Source organism: Grammomys surdaster, unplaced genomic scaffold (assembly GCF_004785775.1).
Source record: "Grammomys surdaster isolate TR1022 unplaced genomic scaffold, NIH_TR_1.0 191, whole genome shotgun sequence".
NCBI classification, from domain to species: Eukaryota; Metazoa; Chordata; class Mammalia; order Rodentia; family Muridae; genus Grammomys; species Grammomys surdaster.
This window is the reverse complement of record NW_021604636.1, coordinates 8,620,063-8,642,829: the sequence shown is the minus strand read 5'-3', so window position 1 is coordinate 8,642,829 and position 22,767 is coordinate 8,620,063. Positions and strand designations below refer to the sequence as shown.

The following is a 22,767-nucleotide window of genomic DNA, read 5'->3' as shown; positions in this document are numbered from 1 at the left end:
TAGAGGTAGAGGTAGAGGTAGAGGTAGAGGTAGAGGTAGAGGTAGAGATAGAGATGATAGGGATACAGATACGGATACAGATATACAGATACAGATATACAGATACAGATATGCACATACAGATATGCACATACAGATATACACATACAGATATACACATACAGATATACACATACAGATATATACACATACAGATACATCTACAAGCCCAGTATCTCACCCAACAAAGTTGATATTATGCCAATATCATCTAAAATCAAATCAATCTTTAAACTCAGTAGGTAAACTGTTGACTATAAACAATCTGTGTCTAGAGAAATGAGGAAGACTAGGAACAGTGTATATTTAAAAAAAGGAAGTTATTGGTTCTTTTCGAATGGTCAATATTGGTGCAGTGTAAGCATTGCAACATTCTGGCAATGCTATATGCCTAGTGCTGACCAAATAAGTAACTGTGGCCAATATTGTCGCTCCTCAGTGTCCCTATGGACCAGTCTTTTGTGTGAAATAAAGAAGATATGGGTGTAACAGCAACACTTAAGCAAAAACCTCTGAAATTAAATTTAAATTGGAAATATTTGGGAGAAATATTTTATTCATGATTCCAGCTCCTGCCCACAAAAAAAAATAGCTTCAAATAACAGCCATTTAGTAACAGTGAGCATTGCTGCTGCCCAGGTTGAAGTACTAAAATGCCATTTCCAGTTGAAAGAGAATCAAAGCAAGAAGAGTGTCACCAAAGTCTATCTAGAAAAAAAAAAATGAGAAGTCCAATGGCTGAGTTCGTTAACAGATGAATAGAGAAAGAATGATCTTGTGGGGAAAATCTGAAGTTTGAGAGTCTTATCAAACAGGAGAAGGAGGGGCCACACTAAACCATACTGCTATGTGTGGACCCCTCCATGATAAAACAAAATGACAAGGAAACAATTATTGTACCCTGTATATTACTAATGTGCTTGACCTGTGTGAAAGTCACAAAAATCTCACTTTATCAGAATTAACTAAGCTAGATAGTTGGTTGTGTAACAGTTTCCTCTAGGATTGAAACATTCCAGTACACAAGTAAGCCCCTTAAGCAGGAAAGAAGTCAACATAGTTCCAGGAAGTCCCTGAAACTGACCAGACTCACCAGGCACCTATCTGCTAGAGTAAGCAATAAAAGCTGAGAGTGCCTCTCGGGCGGAAGGCAGCTGGGCTGCAAAGAAGAGTCCAGACAAGCAGAGTTGCCAAGAAGACTCTGAGACCAGACCAGCTGCCTGGAAAACAAATCCCAGCTGAGCTGCCTAGAAGAGGTTTAGACAAGAGTCACTTGGAAAGGACAATCTCCAATCTGTTGTGGTGCCTGCATGCTGTACAGTATGCTCCAGATTCCTAGCTCTGTGAGCTGTCACCCATGCTGGGGTGAGCCTTGGTAGCACAGCTGTCTTTGAGTCATTTAGCAACCTCTCACCCATACTCCTGTACAGAACACCAATAAAAGTCATCAGTTCGCCTAGCAGAACTTTGATGGTGTCCTTATTTTGGTCTGTTGTGGAATCCCCATCTGGTGTGGGCAGATGTGCTGCATGCTGCATCTTCCCAGGGAAAGTTCTGTCAGACCACAAAGCTTCAAGAGTCAGTTTTACAGTTAAAAAAAAAAAAAAAATCAAAGATCAAAGCTGAATGTGTGCTGTTTCACACACACACATACACACACACACACACATACAAACAAGCAAGGTACATCAGATTCAGTATGAAAAATTTTGTCCAGGTTTCTGTGTTTCAGTCAAGTCTATGCTTCCGAAACATATTTTCTTTAACTTCAACCTAAGAATATTTGGGTTTTTTTTTTCAAGATCTGAGTTTAATTTCAATAGAATTGAAAGAAAAAAAAACAAATCAATACCAGTTCCCTTGCTAAGAATAACTTATTAATATAAAATTAACACCATATCATATAAGCTGGCCCTTACTCCTCCTACCTGCTTCAATGATGTCAGTTTCTAGTGTCCAAGGACACAGAAGGACCAGCATCCAGATCAGTGTTTCCCAAAGTGACTACGAAACATGATCACCAAAATTAACACCTTGGTCATAAGAACCCCCTCTAACAAAGTTTATGCCAAACCCCATGCTATTAGCAGCTTTCTTTGTTGCATGGGAAAAATGGTGATTAGAATATTACTCTCTTAAATGTTTTTATTCTTAAAAAGCATAAGCCAAGGGCTGGAGAGTTGGCTCAGTGGTTAAGAGCACTTGACTGCTCTTCCAGAGGTCCTGAGTTCAATTCCGAGCAACCACATGGTGGCTAACAACCATCAGTAATGGGATCTGATGCCCCCTCACATACATAAAATAAATAAATAAATGGTTAAAAAAAAAAAGCATAAGCCAAATAAAGCAACAAATATAAAAATCCTATAAAACAAAGCAAGACAGGGAGACTCCATAGCCAAGAAAGTATATTAGGGTTTTAAGTTCTCATATCTGCACAGACAGACAAATTAATTGAAACTACAAGTAATCCCAGAAATAGGCCAAAATATATAGGGAAATTCATATGTAAATGAAGTCAAGGCTGGTGATACAGACCTATACTCCTAGCAGTAAGGAGGCTGAGGCTCAAGGGTCTGGAGTTCAAGGTCAGGCTGGAACTGTTTGGCCATGCCAAAGAAAGTGTGTGGGGAAGATTTTCAGAGAAAATAAACAGTGAGCAAATAAAAAGATTGGAGCTATTTAGTAAACTAAGTACAGTGTCACTCTGCCAGAAGACCAAGCAGTGACTGCCAGTAGCAAGAAAGCACTGAAATAATGAAGCCAGTGTGTCCACAGGACTAAGTTGTCACTGACCACACAGGCTATAGTGAACTCTGCAAACCCTAACTAACACTTGCCCTGAACTTTCGCCTTTGTTCCTGCCACTGACAGGACCTGATAAGACCTTCCAGATAATGACTACAGTGACACTCCTGGCCAATGGGAAAGAAGGAACCTCAGTTTCACAACATAGGTGGACAGGTCTGTTCCACCCAGTTATTTTCTTCACACTGGGATTGTTCAGTGAGAAAAAAAAAAAAAGTAAACGTCTGTGTCCTTAGAATCACAGTGTATTTCAGTCCCTTGGTTACAGCAGGTCAGCCACACACTAAGTAATGGAGCTTCTAGACAGAAATCAAATTGGATTATACATAGCATTCCACGTAGAGCAAAGAGTTAATTCTTAAATAAAAACCATATCACACCAGCCAGAAGCAGGGTCTCATAATCTGCCACTGAGAGAAATGTCTTCACTGACACAAATGTCCAACACCGCAAAATGACAGACTGTATATTTATCTCTACAAATCTATCTGTGTTTTACCGACTATCTCCTCCACTAGAACCCAAGTTTCATTGAACAAAACTGGAGTCTGTTTTCTCTTCTACTGTACAGCTGGGTACGTAGAATAAGATCTTAATATGTAAAAGACATTTGGTAAATATTTGTTGAATGGAGGCATCTAACTAACTACATGGAATGTTTAATAATCCGCAAAGCAAAATTTTATACACATGACCAAAGATAGTACAAACAGTGCAAGCCACAAGAAGCAAAGGAAGGGAGGGTATGAACTGATCATGAAAACCTGTATTCTTGTAAGAAATCAGCATTCCGATAGTAAAAATCAAGAGCATGATGGGATAACGGGCAAAAGACTCAAATTTAGAGGGAACAGCACGAGAAACGTAACTGGTTCTTAAGCCCAGGGCATGGTGCATGGTGTTAATTAAAAGAAGGATGAAAATGACAGAGATGCTAAACTGACATTTGCACCTATCAGTTTGTAGGTTACACTGTGGCTGGCAAAGGTGTAACGAAGCGGTGTTCTCACTTCTGTGGAGAAATCTAAAACTTTCCAAATATGGGCAGAACAACTAGCAATAGACGGCCTCTGGCCTCTGAAATCAAAATGTGCATGCTCCTTGCCCCAGCAGCTCTGTTGGGAATGGATTCTACAGCTGTATTTACGCTTATATGAGATCACGCACGCACATGGCCTTTCCCTGCTGCCTTGTTCCTAAGGGTAAAAGCTGGATATAATCTGTGCATGCATCAGTATACAACTACCTAGGTCCATGATAGTCAATCCTCCAATGGAATGCCACACACCCACTGTAAAGGAGCGGAGCACTGATACATAGGGAAGAACTGTACGGAGCAAAACTCACATGTCATTACCATTGTGAGACAAAGCTACAGTTTGCATGCGTGTGTGTTACATCCACTCCGAAGGAAGATTTTAAAGGATACTAACAGTGGGTGGTTAGATGATTAGCTGGGGTCTGTGTAAACCAGAAAAGACTTGCTTTTCAGGCAACACTTCTTTTGTGCCTTTTAAAACTTGTGTGTATTGATTATACTACTTTAAAAAAACGTATACAATAATAAAAAATACTAATATTCATTCCCAAAGAAAGGTATTTGAAAACTCCTCTAATGAGCCTGACTCTTGGACACCCTGAGAAAAAAAAACTGAGCCCAGTCATTTTCTCTCAGTTTCAAAACTGAGACAGAGTCAGTGATTAACTCCAGCCACCATCCCCTCCACCCGGCAAATAAATAAATAAACAAAAAAATGGTCTCAATAGCACCCCTGTTATTCATTACTTCCTCTTAAAGTTTAAGTTAGTTAGTGAGTTAGACTCACACCACTTTACCTAGGCAGAAGAATATCTCAAGAAGGATGGAAGTCAGAGTTTACAAACTACTAGACCTTAGGAAATGAAGAAGAGATCCAACAAATACCTTCATAACAGCCCAAAACATGCTTTCCCTGGCCTTGAAAATGCAGTCACTATTTCGGATGCCAAGAAGAGCTTGCTGACAGGAGCCTGGTATTGCTGACCCTTGAGAGGCTTTGCCAGAGCCTGATCAATACAGATGCAGATGTACACAGCCAAACATTGGACTGAGCATGGGGACCCCAATGGAGGAGTTGACAAAGACTGAAGGAGCTAAAGGGGTTTGCAATCCCATAGGAAGAACAACAACCAGTCCCCCACCCCCACCCCAAGCTCCCAGGGACTAAACTACCAACCAAAGAGTTCACATGGAGGGACCCATGGCTCCAGCCACATATGTAACAGAGAATGGCCTTATCTGGCATCAATGGGAGGGGAGGTCCTTGGTCCGGTGAAGGCTCAATGCCCCAGCATAGGGGGTGCTGAGACCGGAGTGGGTATATGGGTGGGTAAGGAAGTACACTCAAGAGAGGCAGAGGGTGAGGAGAGGGGGTAGGGGGATTGTGGGGGGGAAACTGGGAAGAGGGTAACATTTGAAATGTAAATAAAATAATAATATAAAAAATATGAAAAAAAGAAAAAGAAAATGCAGTCACAGCCTGAAGAGCCCAATGTCCACAAGCCTAGGCTCATTTAGTTCCCTGAGCTGAGAGGTCTGCTTTCCCTACCCTCTTTAAATTATAGGCTAACTTGCCACTGGAGTGCTGGTTCTTACTATGTGACTGTCATGAAAAGGACACTGAGGAAGCATTACTTACACTCAAATTAAATCCTACAAAGTATCAAGTGCAGCGGAGAAGACACAATATCTAATCATGGTTCACCAGTTTTAGAACAGTTGATATGTGTGTTTTCTACACAAAACAGTTCTATAAGTAAATAGGTTCATATGTGGAAAAGGTGAGGAAGAAAGAAAAAAATAAGTATTGTGGTCCTCTCAGGAAACAAGGGGAGGAGGCATGTTCTATATAGAGACACCCTGGTAGCATTTCAACAGCTTGCCCAGAGTTGAAGAATGTGACACTGTGACCCAGTGGGAAAAAAAAAAAAGCCTTGCCAATCAGACCCATGCAAGAACTACTGCCCCAAACTTTCTTGTATTAGAATTATGTAAGACAACCAAATCAACACCATGGCAGAGAACTTACCCTATAGATTTGATCTGTGCCAAACAGCATGAAAGAGGTGATGTGTTGGAAAGCTGTGTCGCTGGCACCGCTGTTCCGTGAGGTCCAGGGAAAGTCAGACACAGCTACAGTTAAAGCCAGCTCCCGGGCACACCCAGCCCAGGTCCTCCAGCAGAGAGGCACTGACTGCTCAAAGGGAGACAGTCCAGGAGTCTTCTTAAGCTGTAAGTTCCCCCAGCAGGCTCCCTATGGCCAGACAAGCTCAGGAGCACTGGAGGCTGCAGAGGGAAAGAAGAAAGAAATCTGCTAAGCAGAGGAGATCACTGCATTTCAGTGTTGGCTAAAGGAAGTATACTTGACAAGCTTCTCCATTGGAACCATAAAGTGACAGCCTATTAGCAAGAGAACCAAGGCCGGAAAATCTGAAATGCTAATATGCATGTGTTGAGGTCAGAGAGCTGCGTTGCTCTTTAAATATTTTTATAAATGACACAAACCCAGTAAGAGGTTAGTAATTCAAAGTCAAATTGCTTTAAAGCCCATATGCCACCTACTCTAAACCATCCTGAGACAGTCAAACAGAAAATGGCTATGAATATTATTTCATACGCTTAAAAAAAAAGAAAGAAAGAAAGAAAAAGTCTGCACAGTATGAAAGATAAGATGATGTCTCCTTCTCTAGAATGGTGGTCCCTACCTAAAGACAACACTATACCAGCTAACTAAGTTCTTGAATAAGTTCAGAGAAATTGCTGGATTTGGTCCACCTTCAAGCAACATTCTCTGTAGCAGATAATACAGTTCAAAGACTCCTAAAACAATGGTGGGGACCAAGCACAAACGGAAGGGAAGGGGCTCCAGATAACTAACGAAAAACAAAAACCACCCAAACTCCCTTTTCCTTTAGGAAGACCTGAAAAATGAAAAACACCGTTTGCCAGAGGAAGAGGAAATTTCTATTAGAATCAAACTTTCCCATTCAGATCGTTAGTCAAAGCACCAGACCCCATGCTCCCCTCAGAAAACAGCTCCCTGGTTTTTAATCTCAAGGAAAGCTTTGCCAAGAAAGCTCTTGTGTAAATAAATCCCGTAGAAAAACAAACCTACAATACAGCATTCCTAAATAACCATGTGAAAAAGAAAACCTTCCATCTACCCTGGAATTCAAGAGAAAAGTTTCACAGATGCTATCACACCATGCCTCACTTCGGCTTAAGCTGAGGATCTCAATCCACTTGAAAGAAAAGTTTAGACACGTAAATGGCACACCCAAAACAAGACACATTTTAAAAAGATCTCTCTGTAGTGGCATCAACCAGAAATTGGCCATTCCCGGCAATCATGTGACAAAGCCAAGGTGATGATCATTCCTCAAGTGGGTACCTTAAAAATAGTCTTCTCCCACAAACCCTTGAGTTTCAGTGAACTATTGAATAATGGTACTTCTCTGGCCTTCTGGTGCTAACGAAATATAACAGGTTCAGAAGAAGGTTGCTTTGTGTGCTTGCTCTGTGTTTTAGGAGTGGGTTAGCCGAAGCTGTTTACTGGTCTGTCAAGCTACTAAGATATCATCTACGGGCCAGCTACTAAGAACATGCTGCTGCTGCAACAGTGGTTGGTGCAGATTAGCAAGAAGGTAGTAGTCGTAGTAGTAGTAGTAGTTAGTAGTAGTAGTTAGTAGTAGGTAGTAATAATTTTAAAAACTAATAAATGATAAATTAATACCGACATTTATTTGTTTGTTTCTTGTCTAGCTTTGCAATTCTCTGTTTAAAAACCAGTGCTACTGAGTGCTATTTCCCGCCCTGGTCTCCTATTAAACTACTACCCCTACAACCTGTCGTCTTTACCACATGGAATTCCTTACTGTCCTTCAACAGTGTCACATTCCCTTCCACCATTCAGCCTTCTCTACTATTGCATCTTCCAGGTCTTTCTCACTCAGATTTTTGGGTATTTATATTTTATATGGCTCAATATGGTGCCCAATTCTGTACTGTAAAGTGGACTTATCCCCAAACCAGTTTAAAACCAGGTACAGATTACATATTACATTCTTCCTTCACAATACTTAGTATACTGTTGGTGCTCAAAAGTTACAGGATAAGAGTCAAAAATAAAATTTAAGCATAACTGAATGTTTATTGCCAAATGTTCTAGGCTATCTAAAGACCTGTAGATTGAAGTCAAAACTGTGATGTACTATATGAAAACTATTTGGTAAAAGGGTTGGAAAGATAACTCAGTAGGTAAGAGCACTTGTTTCTCTTGTAGAAGACCAGAATTTAGTTCTTAGCATCCACATGTTGGTTTATAACCATCCATGACTCCTGTTCTAGATGATCCAGTATCTTCTTCTTACATCCACCGCCCCCAGGCACACAAATGGTGCACACACATATACATTCAGGCCAAAATTCATCCACATGAAATAAATACATTTAAAACACTAAATAGGTAAAAATAAAAAGTTTGCAAGAATGGTAAAATAAAGAATTCAAGTGTTGAACAAACCCTGAATATCAAAGTCATCAAATGTTTGTATAGAGCCTATCTGCCTACACATAACTTTCATGTCAGTAAGCAACCTGGGCAGAAATGAAAGGCAAACAAAAATGGCCGTATTCAAAACCTTGAGCCATTTCAAATATAATACAAACTAAAGTCTTATGTACTAATTAAAATCTGTGCTATAAGATAATTATATAACAAATTTCAACAACTTGAACTAGAGTTTTATTGAGGCCTAAGTTTTTTTTTTTCTTAAAAAAGTTTGACCAACATATTTGCTTGACTATGAGTTTTAGCCACTGGCAGCTAACCAAGCCATGTGAAAACCTAACCCATAAATCCTGACATGTTCCTGTTAAGGAGGGGAGAGTAGTCTCAAGGGGGGAAAGAGAGAAATCCAATCCAACTTTCTAACTGCAATGTTGGCTACTTAACATGGTCATATGTTTGTTGTACTGAAGTTTAAAAGAGCATGATTGGATTTAAAAGTCTATGCAGAACACTGGCACTTGAGAATGAGCTAATGCAGAGAACACTTACAATTAGGAAAATAAGCAACAGAAAAGCAAAATCAGAACAAGTCTCAACTCTTTCGTTAAAACCATATCCTTGACTTCTAGTAATCATGGCTTCCGAATATTGAGAGTTTCTGTCTTTCTTGAAACAATCTCATATCTGTGCATTCTACCCATCTAGCCATATTATCTAAATAAACTACAGCACTTATTAGACAAATTACCTAAAGAAGTAGGATCTCATATAAGAACATAGACTTGGAAGTAGGCAAGCTATGACCTTCCTACATCATTTAACATTTGTCAGCTTTTTCACCCCATGAAACAGTAAATATAAATAGCTCTCACCTTGGAGAGTTGCTAGGCATCTAGCTTTGGCTAGACTAGTTAATCACATTATTTATGTTGTCCGACTTAATCTTATCAACTACAGCAAACATGAATGGGAGTACAATTCCTGTCGTATACATAAGAAAGTTACATTCAGACACTCAAAGTAAGTGACCATGTCATGTTTCTAATAAATGGTCAGACCAGAAATCATATTTTTCTGACTCCAAAAGTTTAGGCCCTCAACTTAAAGTTTAAAGTTTAGGCCATCAACTTAAACTGTCTCTTGGTTGGTTTTGTATAGAACTGTAGAACTGAATGTTCAGAGATGATTTTCTTAAGTTTCTTTTTCTAACTGGGTAAAGTATCACGGTAAGGAAACTATAAAACCTAGCAACTCCAAATAATGGCACTAATCATTTGCATGGCACTACCATGTCCTTTTACTCCAACACAAAGGTACTGTGGGGCTGGGTAAATAGCTTAGTGGTGCATCCTTTAAGACTCCTTCAAAAACAATCTACTCTGGCTGGTGAGAGAGAAAGGTCTAGTCTACCATTACTAGTAGAATTAATTCTGGATAGGTAAAGAAGGCAGAAGGACATTAACCAGTTCCTAAAATCCCCAACAGCTCAATGAAAAGAGAAAACGTACGTCACATGCTCTGAACATCGGCAGCCCTAAAGGACTGAGAAGGAGATGGAGAGTGGCCAAAAGTTGTCCGTCACTGCTAGGCAAATGAAAGGGTACAGAGCAGGGCGGATGCTCCCTTACTTTCAAAATCTTAACAATTTTAATCTCGGGATTGGGAAGGAAATATGGGTATTTCTTAAATTCAAAAAAAAATCATTCTTAAATTGTTTCCAAACAAACCAGATATGGTTGCATACACCTGTGTCACCTCAGCTACTCCAGAGGCTGAGAAATAAAGGGGGTGGAGGAGGGGTTGAGCCAGTGATTGAAGATCAGCTTGAGAACCAGAATATAGACCAATCTCAGTAATAATAATGATGATGATGATGACAAGGATGACAATGATGATGAAATCCAAACGTTTCTTTCTCGTGGACAAGTGAAGACACTGTTAAATAAGACAATGTACTTGGAGATATTTGCAAAAGATTATGGCCTATAAGAAATATTAAGGTCTGGTAGACACTTGCAAACATTACTGAATAGTATTCTAATAGCAAGCAAAGTGGAGCCTACAGTCTGCTTTTATAAATAAGAGTTTTACTGGAACAGACACATGTGTTCATTTTACATATAGTATGTTGGCTGCTTTCACACTGAAATGGCAGAGCTGATAGTTGTGACACAGTCCTTATGGCTTGCAAGGCATAAAATATTTACTATCTAGCCCTTCGGAGATAAAGTTTGCTGACCTATACAATAACCTACATTCAAATCCACGAGCCACGTTAACAGTAGTACGCATAGCTGAATGTTAAAGCTGCCAAGTTAAAGATGTATTTTGCTTCTGCAACTTATTTCTTGGAATGCCACATTTAGGATTTGTATACAGTATGCTATGCATATAAACTGATTTTATTTGCAAGGATGACTCACCAAGACTAGCAGACTGGGCCACAAACACACACTTATAACATAGCAACAGCTACAAGCAGTCGTGACCGAGTCTCTCCTACGTGCCTCTCCCGCCCTGACTCCAAAATATGGCAATCTATCCAATCCTTCAACCCACAGGGCTCTTCTAGTCTTTCTTCACATTGACATCAGCAGATGCTCCTTATCTACTAACCCCTCTGTGTTGACACGTCTAACTCTCATAGAAGAATTATAATGCATTTTTCTATTCCTTTGATAACTGATTTTTCTTAGGTTCTGGAAAAACAGATAGAGTACACTATCCAAGAAGTCTTCGGGAAGAATTCAATCACAGAAGTGCCATCATCCCTCCAGGCATATGTCTATGCACAGGTAGGAAACAAACATTCGATTTCTAAAAGGAGAAGAAGAAAGGGTTAGGGAAAGATGGCACAATGTGAAAAATAAAATAAAAATCTCCAGGGTGTTTTAAGGTAAAACATGTAAGTCTGCCCCCAGCCTACAGACCAGCCAAAGATACACTGATGGCTGTATACTCCCAGGGACTTGACTTAAGGCCCAACCATCGGAGAGACTCTCCTCTAGAATTTAATGTATAATTTGGCTGAGGAGGGGGACTCATGGTGGATTACTTAATTACTTGGTATAATTAAGTACCAGACTACACTTCTGAAGATAACCTGCTTATATTTTGTAACCTCCAAATTCTCCATTGAAGTGGTTTGGCGGTCCATCAAAATCCTTTTCATTTGTCCAACCAAAGACCCATTTACTTGTGCCAGAAACATAAAGAGGTTCAAGGATGAAACTTGAGAGAACAAAGGCAACGGGCCATAGTAGAGCTCCAGGCTTCCACCAGAGCCCTGCATTGGAGCTCAGCCCTGCCAACCCTCTGTCACGTGGTCTGACCCAACAATTCATGCAGCAGTCTCCTACAGGCAAAGCCAGCATCCTGGCTTCCCTGCAGAGTGGCCACATTTGAAGGTTATGGCGCTCAGTGGCTCATTACTGCCAGCTTATTATAAACTCAATACTTAAGGAGTGAAAACAAGTACCAATGAGACCCACTGCAGCTGGACTGTGAAAAGGCTGAGACCTGACTGCTTTGATCTATGGTTGCTATATTTAAGTAGGTTTTGTAAACGGTTCCACACAAAAACCTGAGAAGGGAGACAGGAAACACTGAGAATCCAGTAAGCACCAGAAGAAGCGCAAAAGACTTCTTAAGACCCTAAATAAAACCAGGGCTGGAGGGAAGACACAGTGGCACTTTCTGCCCTTCCAAAGGACCTTGGTTCAGTCCCAGCACCTACAGGGCAGCTCACAACCATCCATAACTCCAGTTCCGGGGAATCCAACATCCACTTCTGGCCTCCATAGGCACCAGACATACACATGGTACACAGACATGCATGCAGGCAAAACACTAACACATATACAATAGACTAAGTAAGTAATCATAGTAACAAAGGTTAGAAACTAAAATGGAAGCCCATTCCCACCCCAAACTTACCTCCTCACTATTGGAAGAGGTGTGACTTCAGAGAGGAAGAGTCTAGCAAGACAGAAAGACACCCCTCCCAGGCAGCCCACTCAGCTCACTCTTCCATTCTTCCCCATCCCTGGTCTCTCCTCTTATCCGTGCCCAAAGATGTCTACTTGCTTAATATGTGTGTTTGAATGTACATGTGCATTCTCCCCACTACCCTTGAATGGAACCAGACTTTGACTGGTAAGCAGATTCCTTTTCAGACTGTTGGGATGCATCCCACCCCAGCACCACCCTCCCCACCATAAGGTGCTCTTGTTTTAACTGTTGACTCACCACCGGAACACAGTAATCCTTGATGATTACCTTCACACATAACAACATCCAGGCTTTCATCAGCCTGGATCTCAAAGCACCTTCACAAAGAGTTCGAAGTGATGCCACCCACTGGGCCAGGACCAGATTTTCTGGTTTTCTAATGGGGTGTCTGGCATTTTGGATCTGCTCAGCTTTATTCTGGGGTGCTAAGGAAAACCACTCCAGCAAGCAGGGACTCTGCCTCCAACATCTTCCTCCTATCCCCAAACTCCTGGTCTAACATCACACCTGATGGAAATCTATAGGGTTTAGGCAGAGTCTAAATTACAGAAAAAACAAATGCACTCACAATGGCAAATTCATACTTAGAGCCACTGTGGCGTGTCCTACCTGAGCTACAGACCCAAAGCAGGGACATAAAGAACCAAAGATTCCTAAACCTTCTTACCATATGTATGTCACCTACTAACCTAAATGTTCATCATGTCACTTCCATAACTAAGCTTCAACAACAATGACTGGAGAACAATTCAACATTCTATCCTATTTGTTCTCATTGGAACTATTATCTGCCCACAAGCGTATAGACATATAGACATTCCCACGGCTACTAAGGCACCTGACCCTATGCCAAGAACACGAGAGTAAGAGGGGGAGGATGGAAGTCCAATAAAGTTAAAAATAAAATATGAACCATGATTTATGCAACCTTGCTTTTTGCACGTATGTGTTCACCTCCTTGTAATTGTGTCAGACAAGCTGTAGACCTTGTAAGTAGTTGCCAGTTCTGTAATGAACAATCTGAACAACTACCCCACAAGCCTCTTGATGAGAGATACAGCCTCAAAGCTAAGTGTGCTGTGGTAAACCCATGATCCCAAAATTTAGGGTGCTGAAGCAAAAGGCTTACTCCCAGTTCTAGGCCAGCTTGGGCTATAAAATAAAAACACTCTCTCAAAAAAATAAATAGAATAAGGAGAAACATAAGCTCTTTATATCATTTTGTTTGGTTTGCTGTTGTTTTGAGGCAGGGTCCTATTGTCTGGCCCCACTCCCTGGCTTCTCCAGGCTTCCAAATGTCAAGGATTATAGATGTGCTAGCTCACTTACTGATCTTAGGTTTTTATAACTGGGTCATATCCTTTCCAAAACAAATCAACAAGCACTTATCAGCCCTCTGTACAGTGAGTTTACATAAAACAAAAATCAAGAATCAATTGGTGATGATTCCCAGGAGGGTGGAAAAAAAAATAAAGAATCAACTCTGCATCTACCACTGATTGTATAGGTATGTACCAAAGTCCTCCATAGGAGCCTTACATCTCTATGGGATTGCATATGTCTTAGCAAGGTCTAGTGGAACAAGCACTGAACTGATAACCTAATATTCCTCTGAGCCTGTGCCATGTGATTCTGGGAAGTCATTCACCCTCTCTGATACCTAACGCCTCTTACTATGAACTTCAGTATCCCGAGTCACTAAACTCCCCACTAGCTCAAAACTTCCCTACTTAGATATTTCTTTTACTATTGCTAGCAGGCCTCTTTAAGAATTACACTAAAAAGGGATACTCTTTAATTAAAGATGGTTTTCCAATCTTCTTCTGTACCGAGGATGGCAACAACCCACTCGTTAAAAAAAAAAAATTGTAAAAACAGTTTTCATGTAACGTAGCCGTTCTTAACTCAAAGATTTGCTTGGAATTTAATTTGCTTACCAATTGAGGGATAAGTGAACAACAAGCTCCAAAAGAGATGTAGAAAAACTGGATGCCTGCCGAATTCAGCCCTGGACAGGCATAAGAACACATGCGGCACCCCAAAGCTAGGCATTATTGATATCTCAACCACCTGTGTGACTGGCTGCCTGGAATGACTTTTTCCTGGAAATCTGGCAAAGTCCACTGCTTCAGGTCAGCTTCAGCTTCACCTGCTGACGCCCCGAGTCCACACGCTCACTAAGATCCACGCCCTCTCACCGGCACTCTATCTCTACCACCATGGCTCTCAGAACGGTCTTCACCATTTCAATTCCATCTCCATCTCTGTTTCCCTTCAGGGTGTGTGGACTATCAATGGTAAGTAGTATTTTCACCTGCGAAACATCAGGAACCATCTTCTAAATGACGACGGCTCCTTAACAGATGTCAATGAATCAATCAACTGGTATATCCTGATCAAAGCATGAGGAAACCTCCAAAAATATAAACGATGAGAAAGAGTTATGCTAATGGCAAGAAGGGAGTAGGTCTTCTGGAATCCTCTTTTAATATTGTCCTCACTTTTAAGTCAAAGCAATACATACATACAACACATACACACATTCCAGTGCTAACTTACTAAAAGTGAGCTACAAATACTCCTTATTTTATACAAAAAGGTATGAACACTGAACATATACAGTCACCCATGGCTTCCACTCACACTGTAGAACAAAGAAGTTCTAGTTTTAGGCGGGCCTAATCTTTCTAAATCACAGAAGAGGGCAGGACTGGGAAGCAACCTTCAGACATCATGCTAACGATGCAAAGTTACTGGAAACTAAGATGCTGTCAGTAAAATTTAAAAAGGAGATGCTTCATCTTACAAGAAAACTGCTCATTTTTTTCCCAGAAAATTATCCTTGAGATGATCATTTGGAGCTATGCCTCATACGATTCCTGCACCCAGGCCATCTCTCACTGGCCTCCTTCCAAATGTGCTTATCAAATTGGAAGGAAAGGGTCTGCAGTGAGAAAAGTTGTGGTCTTCCTTCTTTTATACTATGGATTGTAAATAACAACACCCCATGTATTAAAGACATGGCTGCCAGTCTGTGGCCCTATTAGGGCTTCGTGGACTCTTTAGCAGGGGGGCCAAGTGGAAGGAAATCGGGTTATTGAGGCACATATCCTTGCAGGGAACATTGGCAGCTTTATTTATCTCCTACCCTCACTCCAACACAAGCAGTGAACACACCTCTTCCATTCACTGTGTTCCCATCAAAACCAACCATGCTACCTTAACTCTAAACACAGAATAAAGCTGTGAGCCAAAATAAACCTTTCTTCTTTAAGAGCCGATCTCTTCTGGTATTTTGTCATAGTAAAGGAATGCTGATTAACACACAGTATAACAATGGTATGCTCATTACAGTTTCCTCTAACAGTATTTGCTTTGCTGTGTGTATCTGTATACCAAAGGAGGGCTATAGGCTGGCATAATTAACATGGGACAGTATCTAAGGAAGGACTCATGAGGCATTGGGAGATAACTGAAAGAAGGGATGGGGGACCTGTAGCTCATCTACCAGAGTTGGGAGAAACCCCTCAGGAGGCTCTGTTAAGTTCCAATGATACTTCAAAGGGGAGATAATACGGGTGAAAGGCTAGAGATGGGCCTATTTCCAGAATACATGCCATCACAAAGACTACATTATCTTTGCTACTTGAATACCCAGCTTCCATATCTCAAGCAATTTTATATCAGTAACCAGAAAGCACAGATGTTTTTTCCACACTTTAGTTTCATGCCATTAAGCATTCAGTCCACTAACAGAATGACAGGCTCTTGATTTGGGGTTATTATTAATTAGGATAGTTTTGCACCCAGCCTCATTTTGATAGATTCATCTTTTAAAAAAAAATGAAACATGCCTGCTATTGGCGACATTCACACTCTTCATCACAAGCCTCTGGCTTCCACACCTGTGCTTAATTTACATCAGCACCAGCTAAAGCACTGCGTTCTGGTCATTTGCAATGTCACATCTCTGAAGATGCATCTTTCCTGACAACTGATAGGGACAATCTATATTTACCATCAATAACCCAATTCCCAAAGGTGACAAAATGACTAATGTAAATTCGTCCAGGGCCTTACGAATGCCAGGCAAGGGCTCTACCCCCAGTTCAGAACCTCATTCACAGAGTGGTTTGGTTTGATTGACTGCACGATTGTTTGAGACTGTTTCATTACGTATCTTGGGCTGTCCTTGAACTTGCTGTGTGACCATGACTGGCCTCAAACATGCAATCCTCCTGTTACAGTCTCCCACGTACTGACATTACAGGTATGCATCACCACAACCAACTTCACAAAAGTTTTCCTATCATTCTTAATTAAAATGATCTCTCTTTGTCCAATTATTAAAAAAAAAAACTTATATGCATTTGTATATACTGGTTGGTTTTTAATGTCAACTTGGCACAAGCTAGTGTCACCTGAGAGACAACCTCAACGGAGAAAATGGCTCCATAAGATCTGGCTGAAGGCAAGCCTCTAGGGCATTTTCTTAATGAGTGATTGATATTGAAGGATCCAGCCCATTGTGGGTGGGGCCATCCCTGGGCTGGTTGTGCTGGGTTCTATAAGAAATCAGGCTGAGCAAGCCATGGGGAACAAGCCAGTAAACAGCACTCTTCCATGGTCTCTGCATCAGCATGTGCCTCTAGGTTTCTGTCCAGTTTGAGTGTGTGAGTGTGTATGTGTGTGTGTGTGTGTGTGTGTGTGTGTGAGAGAGAGAGAGAGAGAGAGAGAGAGACCACGCTTTATGCTATACCTGAGTCTAAGAAGAAACGCAAGAGGTAGGGTATAGGTCAGTGCCAGAGCACTTACCCAGTACATGCAAGGGCCTAGGTTTAATCCACAAAACCAGACAAAATGTAATATTTTAATTCAAGAAAAACTAGAATTAATCTGATATCCCAATGTCTCCCCAGGTGCTAATGCTCTCTCAATGAAGTTCTAACAGAAGGAATATAACAATTAACCAGCACTATCTGCACAAGTTGGCTTCGTATAGCTTCCAGTTCCAGATGCCCAGAGACTATCTGAGTTTAGTAGGTGGAAGAGGAGTCAGGCACAGATTTTCCAAAACAGCAGGGGCAGTGGACATGGAGCCTGCTGGTCCTTCCCAGTGGCTATATGGGAATAGGGTGAGTAATGCAAAGTGGAATCTCATTGAGATAGACAGGGCAAAATATGGCTCATACTTTCAGAACTGTTTCCATTGAGATAGGATGCGAAGGGCTGGAGACATGCTCAGTGGTTCGGAACTTGTACAGCTGAGGCAGAGGACCTGAGCTGGTCCGGTCCCCAGCACCCATGCTGTGGAGCTTACAACTGCCAGTAATTAATCTCATCTGTGGCCTCTGTGGGCACCTCACTCACAAACATACACCTAAACACATACCCAGCCATACATACATACATACATACATACATACATACATACATACATACTGTGGGCACCTCACTCACAAACATACACCCAAACACATACCCATACATACATACATACATACATACATACATACATACATACATACAATTAACTCTTTAAAGAGAGGACATGAAAGTACAATGGATACAGAATGGAAATAACCTTAGCAGTCCTTGTGTTTATGGCTCACTACTGTCAACAATTCTTAGAATAACCCCCTGTCTGTTTCAGATGACTAAGCCCTAGTCCATTGCATGAGCATTTACTCTCTGACTTGGCCTTTCTACTTTTTAGGTCCCAAGGGGGGAGTGTTAATCTCTGTGGTTTTAAAAATGGCTCGTTTTCTTCTAACATTGGCAGAAAGGAAAGGGCTAGCTTCTAAGTTTTAACGTTGAATGCATCAAGGGCCAGTGGCAGTCCCTGGAGTTTAAGCTGAAGCACATTCCTTTCTTATGCCTATACTGACCTGCAGCCAGGCTTATTTTAAGACAAGACACACCACTGGTTCTACTGAGTCTCTTAGAACTTACTGCCAGCCCTAAGCTGGCTTAACACACCATGCAGCTTCCTCCCATTGTTATGTTCTTTGTTCACATAAAGAGTATGGAAACTCTTTTATTTTAAATATAATTTTGAATGGACTTTCCAATCACACACACACACACACACAGATACACACACATACACACACATACACACACATACATCCACACGCAAAACACTCAGACACACACATACATGCATGTACACACATACATGCACACACACACACCAATAAAATATACCCTAATTCTACTTCTGAATTAAAGTCAACACACACACACACACACCAAATTCTGAATTAAAGTCAATTCCTGGCACTCTCGGCAAAGATCAATCCAACCCTTAATGGGTATCTGTCTGTGTTTGTCTCTCTGTCTAACAAACAAGGTAAATAAATGCAAATACTCCACAGAAGTAGGGTCCAGTCTGCACTGAAAATTCTCAAGTAAGTAATACTCAAGTAGAAGAGTATGAATGCTTCCCAGCTGAGGGGTTCATTGGAAAAGGAACCTAGGATCTCATACACCCAGTCACGGCACTACCCTTTCTCATACACATGAATTCATGGATGCAGATATAATTATACACATGCATACACACACACACATACACACATACATATACACTCATAAATACACACCCACATATGCATACACACATATCATATACATATGCATACATGGATACACATACATACATATATACATACATGTACACACATATAATACATATATGCACACATGGATACACATACATACACACATACACATACATACATACATACATACATACATACATACTCACTCTGAATTATGAGTGTTTTTTCAGTCAATGGCATGGTCTGAATGTTTATGGCATCCAGAAAATTTACATGCTAAAATCTATCCACCGGCATGGCAATATTAGGAAGTAGGCCCTGAAGCAGGAGAGTAGATCCAGAGTGAGGGGCCTCACAGGATTAGTGCCTATGTGGGATGAATGGGCTCCCTGGAGCTGCCTTTTGAGTCCTACCATGTGAGGACACAGTAAGGTCCTCATGTTTTGTTTTGTTTTCCAAGGAAATGTCCAGCATGCTCCACACTCCCCATCCTAATCCCTTCTCCTCCCTGACACCAGTCAAAACCCAGCATGAGCCAGACAGCCTGAGTTAGAATTCCAGCCTTGCCATTTGCTACCTTCAAGGCCATAGGCACGAACTACATGGTCTTCATTTCCTTCATCTGTAAAATTAGATTAAACTTCATGCCTGCCTGGCACAGTTATTATAGGAATTATGTGAGCTAATACATATAAAGCCCTCAGAACAGAGCCGGGTAGGAAGAAGCGCCACTTCAAGATGAGCTATCACCATTACCGACACGCCTGTGACCATAACCCTGACCTTTATAACACTCATTTCCTTCCTATCCTTAATAGATTTCACTTTTACCAACTTGAAGAAAAAAAAAAAAACCCTGGCAGTTCCTCCAACCTGTGTCTGCTGACTTCTCCCAGTCTGAGAGCCACAGCAGGCAGAAGGCATGGAAAGGCAGGTGCTGACTCAGCCCCTACTGGATCATCTTCACTTCCACTATGAATAATAAATCACCTGGCAATTCTCACAATGGACTGCAACCCAGCTCTGCCCACAGCCGGGCTAAAAACAATGGCAAAAGCAATGATCCCTCAACCAGGCGTGTTTACCAGCAGAATAAAGGCAACCCTTCTGATGAATAAACACGGTGTATGTGTGTGTTCCTATTCACGTCTCTGGTTCCTATTCAAGTCCCCTGGCATCAGCTAGCAAACAGAAAACTGAAACCAGAGCCCCACCAGTTAGCCAGCCAGGTCTTCAACACACGCTACCATTCTTCATCAATATGGACACACACCCATCTACCACAGCAAGACTCTGGACCCATTTAAATGTCTAAGAAAGACAATCACATCTGGAATTCACCCAAGCTCTTGAAACATGCAAAACTGACAGTGACGTCCTGACATTTAGACAATCTACACGGAAGAGCTATCGTGACGTGTCAAAGGGCATTCACTATCTAATATTAAACACCCACAGGTCACATTTCCTCGGAGCAGCCCCTTTGGTTTGCCGTGTAAATAAAAACTACAGGAAGAAAAAAGTTACATGCTTTTCCAAAGATGCCCAAAATAAAGGTCCTGTCTAAAAGAGCAGTTTGTTCACAGATCTTATTTTGCCGTCTGTAGTCAAAAGATAAACAAAACCATGCTTGGCAATGCTGGGCCTCTTGGGGTAGCCTGTGAGTGGCCTTTGGGGGAGAGGTTTACAGGAAGAAACCTTGAGATAGCTCATAGTCGGAAAACAGATCCCGTGAAAGGAAGGCAGGGCTACATCTCAAAGTATTCCTTAATTATCTCTCCCTCTGTATCTAATCGCAGTCTCTTCCTGGCTGATACTTCTTGGGCATAAACGAATAAGCCTCATTACTAAGCGAGCATATCACCAGGTGTTTTCCTCAAGATCCCACTTCCTCTAGTGCTAGCCAGAGGGTTCATCTGGTGAAGAGGGCCTAGTGCCAAGCCTGAGAATCAGAGTTCAGTCCGAGGAACCCACATGGTGGAAGGAGAGAACCAACTCTTACAAATTGTCTTCTGCCCTTCACAAGTGTGTCACAATCACACACACACACACACACACACGCCAAATAAAAATATTTACCAGAACAGAATCATCTCCCCCAGAGTGCTTAGCTATGCACCTTGTTCTCCTCAACTGCTATCCTCTGACAACAGAAAGGCTTAAACTCTTGGGTCCTAGGCCCCCATCCTCAGACAGAATGCAGGGGGACATTCACTTCCGCTGATGTCCACTACAACTGTGTGTCAAAAATATCCAACTGTGATCACAATATTTTCCTTCCAGATTTTGCAATAAACATGAAGAGGATTTTCTGTGACTGGAAGTTTGTTCCTCAGACTTTATGTTTCTTTCACCAACAAAGTGAAGCTAAGGATGCCAACTTCCCAGAATCTTCAAAACAGAAATGGGGCAAATTAACCTAGACAGAAAGCCTACAGGCCACAGGTATTCAGTCACCTCTTTTGAAGAGATAGGAGCACCTGTCCTGTCTCTTCAGTACTGGACAATTTTTTTTCCTCCTTTGGAAATCTAAGGGCTTTTGAGAAAGTATGTTCTCCTCTGAACAGAGGGCCCAGTGTGGAAGGCACCTAGGGCTTCGTGAGTCAAGGCTAAGGAACACAGAATGAGTGGCAATGAGACCAACGTTTGACATCATTCTATTATCTTCTAGAATGAGACAATATGGTAGGGTTGGTTTTTTTTTTAATTATTATGTGTATTATTATTATTAACTATCTCATTAGTGAGACAATAGTTTCTGTGATATTTGCTTTAAACAGGGAGATTCAGTAATACTGGGAAGGGGACACAATGTAATGTGTTGTGTGACTCTTCTAACAAACTTTAAACAGTGTAACTTTTTAATAGCATTTATATCCATTTCTATAGTTACAAATTTGAACTAACTCAGACAAACAGTTTAAAAACTGCCCACCAACTTCATCCTACATGTAAACATTAAGTTTTAATCAGATGTGGTTCAATTTCTGGAGCAGTGAACGTTAAGAGGGACTCATCGTGGAAATTGTGCAAAAGAAGGAGGGGGGAGAATGGAGGGGAAAGGACTGGGGATGATAAAGAGGAAAGGGAGGAGGAGGAAGAAGAGGAGGAAGAGGAGGAAGAAGAGAAGGAGGGAGAAAAGGAGGAGGAAGAGGAGGAAGAGGAGGAGGAAGAGGAGGAGGAAGAGGAGGAGGATGGGGGAGGGGAAAGGAACAAAAGAACCGCCCCCCAGCCAATCAGTGATAGTGGCTGCTGGCTGGGAATACTTCCTCCCTCTTTGCAGCTGTCGTCTCCGGCAGTTGGCACGAAGCACTGCCAATCTGGGATTGGCTTCCAGTGAGGACAGCATTGTTTTATTGGCTACTTAGGCAGTGCACACACCATTAATGGAGTTTTTATCTCCCCTTTTTCCTGTCAGTACAGAACCAGCCAGTCTGACTCTGTTATTATCATTAAGAAAGCTTTTTCTCCCTCCCCCAGACACACACTCTTTAATCCAAACAACATCTGGGAAACTCCTGCTCTATCATGTAGAAAGGAAACAGACATAGAGGGAAAGGTGAAAAAGTACAGCTCGAGACACCACTGAACAACCAATAAATTCCCAACAGGCAAACTTCTCTTGAGCCACCCTGAACTTCTGAAATGCAGCTGGTCTCAAAAAGAGAAGGGACTGGCCAGTGTCACTTTGAACTGTAGCAAGACTATTGCCATTTGGACATGTAGTGTTTCTTGAAAGAAAGAAAAAAAGAAAGAAAGAAAGAAAGAAAGAAAGAAAGAAAGAAAGAAAGAAAGAT

The 22,767-nt window shown here is 41.4% G+C and overlaps 1 protein-coding gene across 1 annotated transcript in view; it reads right to left on the bottom strand.

The window, feature by feature from the left end:
- Positions 1-6,161, bottom strand: part of Acvr1 (activin A receptor type 1) — a 69,230-nt gene extending 63,069 nt beyond the window's left edge. Inside the window, exon 1 of the mRNA XM_028769165.1 lies at positions 5,916-6,161. The gene's annotated coding sequence lies outside the window, so the exon portion shown is untranslated. The remainder of the gene's footprint in view (positions 1-5,915) is intronic.
- Positions 6,162-22,767: the final 16,606 nt, after the last annotated feature.